Here is a 4,241-nt window from a genome sequence, read left to right on the forward strand (position 1 = left end):
CTTGTTATCACAGCAGCTACCACCAGAACCTCAGCAAAAGTTGTCTTTGTGACTTCAACTTACCTCTTGCCTCTTCTCCTAAGCCTCTTTAGGCACTTAATGTCTTCCCTCACCCACACCATCAACATACAGACTAGCTGGCTGTTGGCCCAAGTGACTCCATCTGAGCCAATCCCCACCTCTAGTTCTAGAAACCCTTTTTTCTTTATTCCGCCTCAATAAAAATGTGCATTCCCGAGTGATCTACTTGTTTTGGATGTGACTAAAATGAATCACATCAAAGTGTGAATGAGGCTTCAAATAGAGTTTGCAAACCCCATTTCTTCTCTCATGGTGGGCATAAGCCTCTGAGAGTTCTTTGAGCCTGCCGCCCCAGGTTCCTTGTCTACACAAACCTGCTTCCTTCCCCTAGCCTAGTCTGCTGCCAGGAAGCAAAATTCTTGGACCTGCCTCCCACAGCTGAATGTTCCAGTCAAATAAAAGGTCTTTGTCATTTCTTGGAGAGAGGGTTTGATTGGTCAAATGAGCTCTATTTCAAATCAGGAATCATAAATAAGGAAGCACAAGAGCTCCTATATCACTAAGTTTTGTTTGTTTGTTTAATTGCTAGTACCTTGACAGTGTTATTTGACTCTTTCCCCCCCCACAAATATGCTGTTATGTTATACTAGAGATACACTTTTGAGACCTAGCGCAAGAGGTTAGCCATGAATCATGAAATTATTTCTCTGGGAAAATATATTCTGAGTTATAAATAACAAATTTACAAAAAACCTTTGGAAAAAAGTCTGCTATCGTTTGACAGTTCCTTTCATCAGAATAGGATTTTAGAAGATTGTGCTTGGCTTTTGTTCCGATAAAACTAATAGAAGCCATTATGATCTGTATTTTTTTTTTTCCGGTTAAGTATTAATGAATGCACTGACTTTTAAAAATCACCACTGAATCTTTATGAGATTAATATGGAGAATTCATTCTCCAGATTCCTGTGTCCAGTGCCTGCTTAGCAGCTCCACATAGACATCTAAAATGTCACACGTAACCTGTTCAAATCTGAGCTCCTGATGCTCCCACACCTGCTCTCCCTTCAGGCTCAGCCATGTGGGTTCATGGCAGCTTCACCCTCTCCTTGGCCAAACACTTGGAGTCATGCTCGTCTGCTCTTTCTCTCCACACCACATGCAATCTCTAGGAAATTCTGTTGACTTTGCCTCCAAAAAGTGCCCAGAGGCAACTGCATCTCCTCGTCTCCCTGTCCACAGCCACCGCGTGGTCTGTGAGTCGCCATTGTCTGTGACTGCACTCGCTGTCTGTGTTCAGAACCTGGCACAGTGTCACTTCCAGAGTAGAACCTAGTCAATTTCAGTGGAGTGTCCTGTGTCATGATGGAAGAAGAGGAAGAAGCATTTGGATACTCAGAAAGTATTTTCTCTCAAGTCTGGCTGTGGCCCTTCTTCAAGGTAATTTCTTTTCTTTTCTCCTTCCTTCCTTCCTTCCTTCCTTCCTTCCTTCCTTCCTTCCTTCCTTCCTTCCTTCCTTCCTTCCTTCCTTCCTTTCTTTCTTCTTTCTTTCTTTTTTTAGAGACAGGGTTTTACTCTGTCACCCAGGCTGGAGTGCAGTGGCATAATCATGGCTTACTGCAGCCTCAAACTCCTAGCCTCAAGCAATTCTCCTGCCTCAACCTCCCAAGTCGCTGGGACCGTAGGTATGTGCCACCACACCTGGCTATTTATTATTATTTTTTTTAGTAGAGACAAGGCCTCACTGTGTTGCCCAGGCTGATCTCAAACTTCTGGGCTCAAGCAACCCTCTTGTCTCAGCCTCCCAAAGTGCTAGGATCACCAGTGCACCCCCCTGTACCCAGCCAGCCTTTTCTAGTGTTTTCTTTGACTTGTTATTTGCTTCTATTTGCTGGACTTTCTCCACATTTCTCTCAACCTCTCCTGCTCTAACCTTTCACAAAACCATCATTATTAATTTGTTTTATTTTCAATTGAATTTCAAAATCAAAGCAAGAGAGCGAATGTTTGAAAAGGAGAAAGAGAACGGGGCAACACCCAAAGGTGCCAGCCCTTGAAGACCAGGCAGACTGGTATCCCCTAACCATAGCATAGCTTCCAGTGCAGCAGGGCCAGTTTCTGGGGGGTGAAGGGGAGATGGGTGCCAAAGGTGCCTGGAGTGGGAGTAGGATTGGCAGCCTGGAGCTTGCCTGAGCTCCCAGGCACCTGATGGAGGCTGGCACCTAAAACCTCCACTGAACCCTAGGGCCCCTGGTAACCATTTGCCAGAAACTCTACAAAGTGCTTTAGAAACACTGTTGTTAACCCATCTCACATAGAAGGACTGAAGCTCAGAGAAGCTAAGTAGCTTTCCTAAGGTCACACAGCCAGTAAATGGGAAGATGGGGACTTGAACCCAGACCCATGTGACTCCAAATCTATGCTTGGCCCACTATAATGGACCAGAAAATGGTCCTTATTTTGTAATAGTTTAATAACCTCTCATGCAACACGTTGCCTAGTTGTATGGACCAATTATTGATTTTCAAATGTTTTTATGGGGGAAAAAGTCAGTTTACTAGTACCTGGTACTTTACACACACCTGCTTTGAAATTTTAATAATAATTGGAAAATGAGAGTTGGAAGTTTATTAGGTTCGACTGAAGTAAGTTGTCAAATGGCTCAGGAAGGGCCACCCCTAACAGAAGGGCCAAGCATATTATACTGAGAAATCCCCCTTAGGCACGCATTGGCTGGGGAGAGTCCTGGCCTTCATTCGCTCTCCCGCATAACCTTATGGGTCCCTTCAGTGAACACACGGGGGCGCTACCTGCACGTGCCTTTGCAAGCTGCAAGCCGTCCAAACAAAAGTGGTTAGTTTCTGCCTCTTGGGATTACAGTCAGATTCTGGCAGCATTTCACATTCATAACTGAACTTTCCACATAAAAGCAATCTCTCTCACTGTTTTGTACACAAAGTGAGGCAGCGTTGTCTGAGTACAGTAATGTTGGAAAGAGATGAAGCATTGTAAATGTTTAACAACAGATCTCTGTTAAATCCACTCTAACGAACACAACCGTTTTGATGAATACTATTTTTAAAGAGAGAGAAAAATACAGACCTTCCTTTGCAAGCTATCTTTGAATAAAAGATAAAACCAATGTACTGAATTGGCTTAGTGGAAACCCATCATGTGTTTCATTAGACCACTTGCAGATAGCCCAGTGCCAACCTGTAAATGTTCTCTCTTGGAAACCACACCTCATGGATATACAGCAATCATTTTCTTTAAAGGAGGATATGTTCACACAGTTATATTTTGTACAAATATAAAGTAGGCAAAATTGAGAGAACACAACATAAAACATGACTCATTAATGAAGTTTGTGAATGAGTAATTCCCTCTTTTTGAATGAGTAAAAAAATCCCTCTTTTCTCCAGCCCCCAACGTAATCAGAGATGAAAGAAGATAGTTTTAGCTTGGTAAATAAGAAAATAAACAAGCGCTTGAAATGGATAAGTTTTTTCTTTTAAATTTGTTTTTGCAAAGGGTTTTTCTTCCCTGAAAAACAAAATACTAAAATAGCTCATTCACAAACTTCATTAATGAATGTTTAAAAATAACATATCTTCCAAATTAGAAATTCCTCAAGAAGTGCACATGTTGAAGCTGCCAGGAATAAAGAGCTGTGGACTGGATTTGTGCTATTCATTCTTTAGGCATTCTTTCAACAAGTATGTGTGGAATGGCTTCTCCATGCAGGCACTGTTCTAGGCTCTGGGAGACAGCCTGAAAGCAGCAGGGATTCACAGAGCTGACATTCTAGCAGGGGGCATATGGGTGGGGTTGTGGAGTCCAGTAGGAAACTGGCTAAGGCGGTGTAGACACAGTGCTAGAGGGGATCAACACTCAGGAAAACAAAGCAGGATGTGGGAATGGGACAGGGCACCTGTGATTGTGGGGTAGGTTTCCTCACCGGGTAGGTGACAATGAAGTGAAGTTCTGAAGGAGTGGTGGCCTGAGACCTGGGATATCTGGACAAAGATGGTTACTGATAGAGAAGGAATAGCAAATTTGTGCTGCAGAGTGCGCGGGTGCCTGACCCCACATTCCAGGGAAGAGTGGGGAGGTGACGAGGTTGCAGGAGCCAAGGGTGACTTGGCTAGAAAAGTAGCACATGACTCCCTTTGTGAAGACTGGATTAAAATTATGCAATGGTTGCGTTAAGTTTGCAGATCT

The sequence above is a fragment of the Theropithecus gelada genome, chromosome 18 (assembly GCF_003255815.1).
Source record: "Theropithecus gelada isolate Dixy chromosome 18, Tgel_1.0, whole genome shotgun sequence".
Classification (NCBI taxonomy): domain Eukaryota; kingdom Metazoa; phylum Chordata; class Mammalia; order Primates; family Cercopithecidae; genus Theropithecus; species Theropithecus gelada.